At 41.4% G+C, this 12121-nt stretch overlaps 1 protein-coding gene and 3 non-coding genes across 4 annotated transcripts in view; 2 read left to right on the forward strand and 2 right to left on the reverse strand.

Annotated features, from left to right (window-relative positions):
* Nucleotides 1–12121, reverse strand: part of LOC143024572 (dynein axonemal heavy chain 7-like) — a 377264-nt gene that overhangs the window by 75600 nt on the left and 289543 nt on the right. The window lies entirely within an intron of this gene.
* On the reverse strand, nt 2794–2865 carry TRNAE-UUC (transfer RNA glutamic acid (anticodon UUC)). The gene has a single exon. It is a non-coding gene; the product is annotated as a tRNA-Glu (tRNA).
* TRNAE-UUC (transfer RNA glutamic acid (anticodon UUC)) lies at nt 4925–4996 on the forward strand. The gene has a single exon. It is a non-coding gene; the product is annotated as a tRNA-Glu (tRNA).
* TRNAE-UUC (transfer RNA glutamic acid (anticodon UUC)) lies at nt 9892–9963 on the forward strand. Its single transcript has one exon. It is a non-coding gene; the product is annotated as a tRNA-Glu (tRNA).

Here is a 12121-nt window from a genome sequence, read left to right on the forward strand (position 1 = left end):
GTCCCTCATAATTAAAGAAAAACTGCGGGGTTGTGCGTGAACGCCTCCATTTTCTTACACTGTAATTAAACAGCCGCGGTTCAAACCGCTAGTGTGAAGAGGGCCTTAGAACTGGGAAATCATTGGGACAGGTCTTGTCTGGTGCAAGTCGTGTAACCGTTACTTGGTGCACCAACATCGACTTTTCCACAGAACCTGGGGTGTGGCTTAACACTTACTATGGTCGTATGTAAATGAACACAATGCATAGGGACATACTGAATATGCAGTTAACAAAGAAATTGTCAATAGTTCTCAAAGTTTCCGGGTACGAAATGAAAACAACGAAACAACGAGAAGACCAAGAACAAGACGGAGGAGTATGGTGATCCATCACAGATGATTAGGACAAAAAGAATACTAACTTGAAAAACTATCTGATACGAGGCACAAATATTCCGCGGTATATTATTCTGAGAGCGGACAAAGGCTAAAAATATGTATAAAAAATAAAATACATAAATAAATAAAATAAATAAAAAATACCGGTATCCGGACATACCACCGCCCGGACGAAACACATTCGAACGTTTTAACTAACGCCATGCGACATTTGTATGGATAGCCCCTGTGGAGCCTCTATACTAAAGGTGACAAGAACATCCTCAACTCAATCCACCGTCCCCTGATCTCTATTGCGGGAGACCCACGGCCTCCAGGCAACCGGCAACAGCCACCCAAATGACACACAAGCCACTTAAGGATGGAACATTCTATTGTTGTCTAGGTATGGCAAAGGTGGGGGCAGTGTAAGATAAGGTGTTCTGTGTCTTCTGTGTGATGGATATATCTGGGGTAATTTGCCTACGCACCCGGGCCAATTCTATTCTGGGTCTTACGCCCTGTTCACACTAGCAGTCTGAACCGTGCGGAAACTGCGGCGGTACCGTATAGTCAAGGAAAAAATGCGCGATGGTGTGTGAACGTCTCCGCTGACTTACGGTGTATTTGATCCGCAGCGGTTCAAACCGCTCGTGTGAACAGGGCCAGTGCTGGATGGTGACCTGAGCGAATTATAGCATGGTTCTTGCTTCTCTTGCTCAATGGTCGGGGGTGATTCTGGGGCCAGAGAGTAGAGTCTGGTGGTAGTTCGTGCAGCGGCGGCGCCAGGAATTTTTAGTTGGGGAGGCTAAGGGGGGGGGGGCGCTGAGCAAATTTTGGGGGGGGCTAATAGTAATATGATAATACACATATATTATCCTCATTTCTGAAGGGGAGGGGGTTAATGGTTGGGCTAGCACTGATGGCTGACAAATCTTTAGCCCTGGCAATTAAAAATTCCACTTAATAAAATTATTTCAATGAGTGTTTTAAATTTTCAATTTGCTCAATTCAGTTGGGGGGGCCAATGGGGGGGCTGGCCACTTTTTAGGGGGGGCTAAAGCCCCACCAAGCCCCCCCCCCCCCCGGCGCCGCCACTGAGTTCGTGGAGAGCGAGTTCTGTGATCTAAGTGTGGATGCGCCCTCACATGGATGTTCGGTGTAGTGTAGGTGATAGGTTGTTGTAGAATTGAATAGTATGCAGCTAGGGTAGTTGTTTGTTGTGTTCAGATGGTCGTATTGTAAGATGAAATAAGTGAACAACCTTAATTCTTAAACGAAGGTGAACATTTAGGGACGAGACACAAGGTTAGGGGATTACACGGGTGTGTGCATACTACATATGCATACACACACACACACACACATATATTATATATATATATATATATATATATATATATATATATATATATATATATACACACACACACTTCCAATCTTCGTCCTATTTAAGTATTGGGCTTAAAATTTCATCGACCAAACTTTATACTCGAAGTCTAAAGAATCACTCTATTAAGAACAAAAGAACACAAGAATGAAGGAGACTAAAAGAGACCATAAGACCTACATTCGGCATCTGGAATAGCCACATTGTCCGTCTGGTAATCACAGATCAACGCGATCCGCGAGGAGTGTCGAGGACGAGAGGAGTTGGGCGTTGCTATGACAACGTTCTTAGAGGGTGTTTACACGGTCTAACGGTTCGTCGAACGCGGTTTGACAGACACGTGTTTAAAGTGATGTGTGAACGGGGTATTCGGGGTTTAACCAACGTGTTCGACAACCAAATACCACGTTCACACATCACTTTCAACACGTGTCTGTCGAACCGCGTTCAACGAACACTCTCTTACACAAGCACCGAAGTCCTTAAAAGGCTTCAGGTGTGTGGGTCGACCACGCCGAGACCTGAGGATCTTTGAATAAATTCGTTGTTGTTTTTTTCAATATGGGGCCCATGGCCTGCTGTTACATGTTATACGTTTCTATGTGACGTAGTTCCGTTATGTAAGCTTAGTATTTCACAAAAAATATATCAAGTATAAGATAATTATGAATGCCAACTTTGTAATAAAGCACAGGGTTTCTTTTCATTAGCGTTTCATTTATTTATCTATTTACTTATCTATTTGTTTATTTATTTTTACTTTTTTTTTGGCGGGGTGGCACACAGATGTTGAAAACTCATAATGGTACGGAAGCGGAATGGAAAAGGGTTGAGAACCACTGGTATAACTGTACAAGATGTACAATACATCATACTATTAGTTTCATTAGTGTTTAATTAACTTCATTATCCCTCTTGAATATGTAGTCCAACACACATTTTGATTCTCGAGACCATTGCCTTGCGGTGGTTCACAAACCAGCCCCCATTTCCCCCCTTTCTCTTCAGAATTTCATCATTTTAAATCAGTGAAACTAAAGGTTTTCCCATGCCGGGAATCGAACCCGGGCCTCCTGGGTGAAAGCCAGGTATCCTAGCCACTAGACCACATGGGACTTAATAGCGCACAGCCATAGTCACCAAGATAATTTTGTTTAAACCATAAACAGCGTCACTGGTGTATCCAGCACAGTACGTCAGGCGTGTTCCACAGCGCGTCAGAAAGTGGTGTATCATCATATACCATGGAAACTCATTCCCTGGATGAAGAATATCAAAGTAATCTATTATCAAAGTCCTTCATCCACACTGGATAAAAATAAATAAACAACTAAATAAATAAAAATAAATTCATGGAAAATATTCTGTTACTCAGAGAAGCTTGTAAAAACCTAAGAAACATTAACACAGTGCCACTGATAACAATGCTCCTGGGGCGGAGTCGAGGAGAGAAGAACACCGACGCCGTGTACCCTGCGTGTCCTAAAAGATATGGGGGGGAAAGGTCATTGGTCTACACATCCTGTTATGCCCTGTTCACACTAGCGGTTTCAACCGCCGCGGTTCAATTACAATGCAGGTCGATGGAGGAGTTCACAACCGTGGAGTCTTCCTTGACTCTGTAGTATGCCGCGGTTTCCGCGCTGTTCAAACCGCTAGTGTGAACAGGGCGTTAGACTTCGGTGGATCTCGGGCCGCGTGTGGTCCCCTCTCTGTCCTTTAGGCCTTATCACACTGAGCTATTTTTCCTCCAGCTGTTGCAGCAGATTTCCAGCCCGCAGCTGATATGCTGGAGGAAAATAATTTTCCTACAGCATATCAAATGACATACTATGTATTTTTGTTGAGAAAACAAAATAGTTTGCCGAAGTGATTTGACGACGGAAAAAGTACTGGAGGTAGGCGGTACCGCTGATTAATCGGAGGTTGGAGGAATATCAGTCCCAGTGTGATAACCCATTCAACAAGCCTTTATATTACTTATCCATCTTCGTCTCGGTCTCTGATAAGGGAAACAGATTCAAAAATACACGCTGAAGTTCTACAACTCTCAACTCTTCCTCTGTTATTTACCTTCCTGTGGTTGATTCACTGATCTTATCTGATTTATCCACCCAAAAAAACAGCCAAGACAACACTGGAGAAATAGATGGCTACCTTTAATATCAAGATTCTGCGCAAAATGTGACCATGTACATATTCCGCTCGTGCATACAAAATCAGGACGACCCAGGCACAGCCTATTACAGAATCGTAAACCTCCAAGCAACATTAATCACCTGACATGTAATTATTCAAACCGAAGTGATTAATCTATTTCTAGTTGAAAGTCCGTGTAAACCCTAGAGCCGCGTTTCCCAACATGGGGTGTTGGGAAGAGATGAGAGGGTGTCTGCATGGAAGCGATGATAGGGAGTGCTGGGAAGCGATGATAGGGAGTGCTGGGAAGCGATGATAGGGAGTGCTGGGAAGCGATGATAGGAAGTGCTGTGAAGCGATAATAGGGAGTGCTGGGAAGCGATGATAGGGAGTGCTGGGAAGCGATGATAGGGAGTGCTGAGATGCGATGATAGGGAGTGCTGGGAAGCGATGAGAGGGGGTCTGCATGGAAGCGATGATAGGGAGTGCTGGGAACCGATGATAGGGAGTGCTGGGAAGCGATGACAGGGGGTCTGCATGGAAGCGATGATAGGGAGTGCTGGGAAGCGATGATAGGGAGTGCTGGGAAGCGATGATAGGGAGTGCTGGGAAGCGATGATAGGGAGTGCTGGGAAGCGATGATAGGGAGTGCTGGGAAGCGATGATAGGGAGTGCTGGGAAGCGATGATAGGGAGTGCTGGGAAGCGATGATAGGGAGTGCTGGGAAGCGATGATAGGGAGTGCTGGGAAGCGATGATAGGGAGTGCTGGGAAGCGATGATAGGGGGTGCTGGGAACCAATGCACTTTCCTTTACCCTATTAGTTATAGCATATTAGTTAGGGGGTGCTCTTAGGTTCGGAAAAGGTTTGAAAACGTTGCCCTACAGGTTGAAAAACCGACGCGAAATATCATCAGTCACACGCTCAGCGCTGCAGCGGGACTCTTGAAGGTATCGTGGGATATGCGTCCTTGACTCTCGCCAAGTTCTCGCATTTATTTACAATTTTAATATTGTTTTAGTACCATTTGGTACCTCCCATGTGGTCTAGTGGCTAGGATACCTGGCTTTCACCCAGGAGGCCCGGGTTCGATTCCCGGCATGGGAAACCCTTTTGTACGGTAATGAGGTCTACCATCTATTACCCAAGCGCCGAATGAAAGATTTTTGGTTTGTTGTGACACGTAGTTCGCTTACACCTGCGGACCTTTCCATCTCATTCCTTCAACATCTGACTGGTCGCTCAGTGGCAGTCTTTAACCTCGGTTATTACACACTTGCGCCATTTGTTTCGGCTCTTCTCTGCTTGCTTCTCTTTTATTTCATGTGAGTAAAAAAAAAAATATATATATATATATATATATATATATATATATATATATATATATATATATATAAATAAAAAATATATATAATAGATAAAGATAAATAATGAATAAAAATATAAACAAATAAAAAATAATAAATAAAAATATATAAATAAATAAATATCATTACACACTTGCGCCATTTGTTTCGGATCTTCTCTGCTTGCTTCCCTCTTATTTCACGTAAAAAAAAATAATAATAATAAAAATAAATAAATAAATACATAAATAAAAAAAATCTACATTGGCTGGGGTTCCAGGGGCAGAGCCCCCGGTGGGGGTCAGGGGGCCGCGGGCCGAGGCTGAGTCCCTCAGGGGAATCGCTAGTAAACAAACGCATGTATACAAGTTGTTCCGTTGATGTTGCTATCGATATAATTCGGTCAAAATAAAATCTACCCCAGTCGTCACCTTGCTATACGTACACGTGCGCACCACACCACGCAATGCTACACAAAGCGAATCACTTGCGGAACAACACAAAATAAACCGCTTACACACAGGTACAGCTCACATACGAATCGCCCAAAACTTCACATCAACCAAAAATTATTCGATCATAACAATATATATATATATATATATATATATATATATATATATATATATATATATATATATATATATATATATATATATATGACAGGATCGTTTATTACAATCGGGATTTAATGACAAAAAATCGAGATCATTGTCAGGAAAAGAAAAAATCGGAATTCCGATTTAAATCGGAAGAATATCATGCCTGTTGTTTCTATCCATTTGCCCTCCTCTCAACAACTTATATTTAAGCATGCTCCTTTACATGAGGGGACGGAGAGGGGGGGTCGCTGAATTTATGAAGCGGCCTTGCTGTGGATGTGCTGTGTCTTGCGACACTGCTTCTGACCCAGGGCAGTGGACAGGATGCAGGGATGACCCGTCATCCAGGAGGTGCCAAGATAAGAAGGAGGGAGGAGGGTGGAGGGGAGTGGAATATATAGGAAATGGAATGGGTGGGAGTGGTTTCTATGCCTTTTTCTTTTTGGCTACCCCCCCGTGTAGGGGGAAAAAGCCTTTGGTATATGTATGTACTCCTTTACACCAACCCGCTCTTTTTCTGTTTCTCAGTATTATTCCAATCTACTCTACCTGCACCAGTATTTAAGAACATAAGAATGGAGGTGATTGCAAGAGACCATAAGGCCCACACCAAGCAGTTCCATGTCCCCTACATTTGTCATCCTTATCCATAAAGCTATCTAATCCCCTCTTAAAACAACAGATTGTTTCCGCGCTCACTAACTGGTTAAGTCTGTTCCAATCGTTAACTTATTTTGTTTCTTAAACCTAAATTTGTTCAGTTTAGATCCAACGCCTTTCACACTATGCGGTTTCTCACCGCATCTAAATGCGGTCCGGGCTCGGGCACAGCAGTCGACTGATTGTGGGAAGTGAAGGGATAATTTCTAAACTCTATCTAGCGATAGTTAGACTCATCCTTGACTATGCGGTGCAGTTTTGGTCTCCTTCCTACAGAATGGACATCAATTCACTAGAATCAGTACAGAGAAGAATGACCAAAATGGACTCGAAATTTTACCTTACGAAGAGAGGTTTAGGCACCTAAATTTACACTCTCTGGAATGACGCAGAGTGCGGGGTGATCTGATAGAGGTTTTCAAGTGGATCACAGGCCTTAACAAGGGTGATGCAAACAAGGTCATCATAATAAAACAACAGGGCAGGACTCGCAGTAATGGGTATAAACTGGACAAATTTAGATTTAAGAAGGAAATAGGCAAGAATTGGTTTACTAATAGGGTGGTCGATGAATGGAATAAACTTAGTAACCATGTAGTAAGCGCTGAAACTATCAGTTGTTTTAAAAAACGATTAGACAACTTTATGGATGGGGACGACAGGTGGTGATGGATACGGAGCTGCCTAGTGTAGGCCTTATGGTCTCTTGCAGTCTCCTTTATTCTTATGTTCTTATGTTCCTCTTCACATGGTGCGGGTGCGGTTGACTGACCGGTCCGGGCCCGGATGCAGTTGCGGCGTCAAACTGGGCTCGAATCTCGCACTCCTGTCCAATTCTCGACAGTCACTGTCATCTGCCCCTATAGTCCTCAAAGCGCATAACAGGGCAAAGGTGACGACTTCGGCCGTAGCTATTCGACGTCTTCTGGTGCAAGCTGCTCACCTTGTCTGGCGTATTGAGTCAAAACTGACGATCAAATTGGTAACAAATTCTAATAAACAAATCGCCTAACTGGAGAGCATTCGTTAGTCAACAAATACAATTCTTGCTTCCAGTCTCACTGGAAGACCCGCAGCCCCACAGCAACTGGCAACAATCCTGTGCGAGGTAACTCTCGACTATTGCCCGTCTTGTATTAATGTGGGAATGTCTTCATTTGATCGGGATCAGTCGCCGGCTACGAGCTATCATGGGAAAGGATGAAGAAAACACAAACTTATCTTTGTGTCCGAAGACCGAGTGTCAGCCCGTCGGGACTGCACCTCCAATTGGGGGTGAGAATGTTGACGGGTTTTGGAAAGGGGCACTGGGGAGATAATTCTCTCTGACGTACGTCTCGCAGGGCCGTCAAGGGCAAGTAGTACCCCTCGTTGGTTAATTATTTTTTCATTATTTTCTTTTTTACTTTTATTTCTTTATTAATTCAATTTTTCACTCTATCCAACCTACTAACCCATATCATACTTCTCACACATTTGATCTCAAACACATTTGAAAATTTCCTCTCTGCCTCCCTTAAATTTCAAGTCTCTGCCCCACGCAAAACCTTCGGCACAATCACTCCTTCATATAATCTCTTCTTTGCATCCATTCCCAGAGAAACAAGGTGAAGAGGAGAGCGGGAGTGCAAAAAGAGAAGGCAGATAAGGATGATAAAAGATTATTGGGATGGTTTGGACACATGGAAAAGAATGAGCGATGAAAGATTAGTACAAGAGGTGTGGAAGGTAGAGGGAATGAATTTGAGGGGACGACCGAGGATGAGATGGATGGATGGGGTGAAAGGGGCGTTGAGAAAGAGGGGAATGTCTGTTGAGCAAGGAAGGAAGAAGGAAGAAGGAAGGAAGAAGGCAGGAAACAGGGATGAGTGGAGAGTCACTGTATAGATGATACTGTTACGCAAGGAAGGAAGGGGGGGTACAGGGGGGTGGGGTGCTTATGTGTGAATATTTTGACGCAGTTCGAAGGACTTTTTCCCCGTCTTCTCGTTTTCTGCTTGAGGGGACGGAGATGGAGGGGTCCTCGATTAAGTGAAGCGGCCTTAATCAGGATGTACTGTGTCCTGCTACATTGCTTCTGACCCAGGGCAGTGGGCGGGATACAGGGATGACCATGAGGAGGTAAGATGAAAGGGAGTAAAGAGTGGTGGATGGGAGTGGGATAGTGGGAGTGGGATGAGTGGGAGTGGGATGGGTGGGAGTGGGATAGTGGGAGTAGCTACATGCCTTTGACTTGGCTACCTCCCTCATAAGTGGGAAAAAGCTTAGTGTGTGTGTGTGTGTGTGTGTGTGTGTGTGTGTGTGTGTGTGTGTGTTTGTGCGTGTGTGTGTGTGTGTGCGTGTGTTTACCTAGTTGTATTATACGGGAAGGGAGCTATGCTCGTGGAGACCCGTGTGTGTGTGTGTGTATGTGCGTTGTGTGTGTGTGTGTGTGTGTGTGTGTGTGTGTGTGTGTGTGTGTGTGTGTGTGTGTCTGTGTGTGTGTTCAATATACAGATATAATTATCTTTATTAAATTTACTATTCAAAGTAACTATTCACGGATCTTACGCGCCCAATTTACCTGTGTTAATGTTGCTACTTCAAACCAGGCAACATTAAATATTTTGCTTTGCAGTCAAAATGGGAAATTAAACTTGCCCAATCAGTTACAAATTCTTGATCATTTTTATCTTGATTTTAATAAATTAACGTAAACTTAAATAAACTAAAATAAAATCTAATATAATAAAAAACACTAACAGAAACAAAAAAGATGTAAATAAATTCAAATAAATTCAAAGATACTGACATTTAACATAGAAATAATAGATAAATGTAAATAAACTTAAATACGTGAATTTATACAATTGTAGACTGCCTCAAGTCATTTCACCCTGCTACCCATTTTCAAAACCCGTCAACCTCATAAGGTGGTGCAGCCCCGTGGGGCTGACACACGATCTCTAGACTGGCTCAAAGACCTCTACCAGCTTCGACTGAGTTTACACGAGCTCACAACCAGAGACTAATCATTTGTTCCTGCTTTCAATTGGTGACATAGAAAATGTCCCACTTTAATACGACACAAGTCACTCTCTCTCTCTCTCTCTCACTCATATATGTATATATATATACACACACACATATATATATATATATATATATATATATATATATATATATTAATCTATGGAAAAGTCAGGGACTGCTGTCGGCCATAATGGGGCGGCGGGTTTCCCGTCCGTGACACTCACGACAAAAGTTAACACATTTTTCGTATAAAGCTCAACCCAGCTCACTGGCACAACGGCGATCCAAGAAAAATAATTATATACTGTATACTCCCACATGCCCACCATAAATGTTGTCATAATCTCCAATTTAAGATAAACAAAACCTCCACCATACTACCTCCCATGTGGTCTAGTGGCTAGGATACCTGGCTTTCACCCAGGAGGTCCGGGTTCGATTCCCGGCATGGGAAATTCTTTGATTTGTGTGCGACAATAAACGCGAGAAATGAAGAAACCAACCAACCCTGTGAGGACTCGATGCACACCAAGAGGCAGGCATCGTACGTCTGGCAACACGTATGACAAGCCAGGGTCGAAGAAGCCATTGTTGTTGTCGTCGTTTGTGGTAGTAGTACTGTTATTGTCGTTTTTTTATCATTACTGTTATTTTTTTATTAGGATTTTATTATTGTTATTACTATTACCATCATTATATTTTCATTACAATTACCATCATTATATTTCTATTAGTATTACAATCGTTATGTTTTCATTATTATTATCATCATTATCACTATAACAATTATCATTATCTAAAATAAATAGTAATCATAATAATGATAATGGTAAAGAGAGTTGGGAGATAGGGTTGATGAGAGAGTATTGGTATGGCTTGGGCACATGGAATAAGTGAAGAAAGATTAGTAAAAGAGGTGTGGAAGGCAGAGGAGGAAAGAGTGAACATGAGGGGGCGACCAAGTATAAGATGGATGGACGGTAGAAGACAGAAGATAGTGGTGAATGGAGAATGGTTGTGTATGGCTGATATTGTGATGCATGAAAGGGAGTGGGTGGGGGTGGTGGGGGGGCGGAGGGAGTATGTGTGAAAACTAAATTGACGCAGCCCGATGGGATTTCTCTCGTCTCTATTTCTCATGAGGGGACGGAGAGGGAAGATCGCCGATTTAATGAAGCGGCCTTGCTGTGGATGTACTGTGTCTTGCGACACTGCTTCTGACCCAGGGCAGTGGGCGAGATGCAGGGATGACCCGTCATCCACGAGGGGCCAAGATAAGGGGGAGGGAGGAGGGATAGGAGTGGAGTATGTGGGAATGGAATGGGTGTTTTTTTTTTTTGTAACATCCCTTGTAAGGATGTATCATTATTATTATTGTCATTACCATAATTGCAATTACCATTTATTATTATTATCATAACCTTTATCATTACTTTTATAGTTTTCATTTTTACTAATAGTATTATTATTATTTTCCATAAGTCTGCTAATAAGTATTTTCATGAGCTGTTCAGAAACATTTAGTTTATCGTAGTTTTGTTTTTTCATGATTGATTTGCATTTTAAGTATTAAAGACGAACTGATCAGAAATCGGAATTATTTTTTTAGGTTCAGTATCTTTTTTTCAATCCGATTAACGATTAGTATTCAGATTTTTCTGACTTGGGCCAACGAGTACAAGAGTCACCTTAAACAGTCATGTGACGTTTATTGCAAGAGTTCAAAACCTAAAATAAATAAATACAAATAATAATAAAAAATAACAATAAAATGAATAAATAACTGAATCAATAAATAAAATAGATACATAAGAAATAAGAAATAAAAAATAATTAAATAACTGAAAAAATAAACAAGAGTAAAAAAACTGAATCAATAAATAAAATAAATACATAAGAAATAAAAAAACAAGTAAATATTTAGATAACTGAAAAAATAAACAAATATACAAATTATAATAATGAAAAAAATAATATAAAATAAAATAACGGAATCAATAAATAAAATAAATACATAAGAAATAAAAAATAAGTAAATAATTAAATAACTGAAAAAATAAACAAATATACAAATAATAATGATGAAGGAAAAAAGTCCGACCACATCGACTAATTGCGCAAAGCCTTCATCAGGAATTGAATTCTTTCCCAACGTGGAACTTCCCCGGCTTCGGAACTAGGCCTACTGCTCTTGTATGTATTATATACTGGCACCGTCAAAAATCAACATGACGTGTGGGATGTGAAGTCACGAGAAAAAGTTTTGACCCAGAATCTTTCATGTATACAAATTTCAAATTATTTGTCAATTTTTAATCTATTCAAGAAAATCACCTAACTACTAATACTATACATGTCAATATATCACTTCTTAAAAAAATACATATATATTTTAACCATGTGAGCGTGGGGCAAAACTTGTGCTCGTGACTATGTCACAACGTCAAAAGAACACAGAAGAATAAAAAAATAAAAAATCGAGAAAGAGACCCGATGATAAAGAATTCGGCCACTAACCTTCATCATGTCACAGAGATCATAAGAACAATACTTCTATTTGGCTTTCTTAGTTTCCGAATAGGACCCATTGGGAAAGAACTCCCAATGGGTCG

This window comes from Oratosquilla oratoria, chromosome 4 (assembly GCF_046742065.1).
Source record: "Oratosquilla oratoria isolate Oo_2021 chromosome 4, ASM4674206v1, whole genome shotgun sequence".
In the NCBI taxonomy this organism is placed as follows: domain Eukaryota; kingdom Metazoa; phylum Arthropoda; class Malacostraca; order Stomatopoda; family Squillidae; genus Oratosquilla; species Oratosquilla oratoria.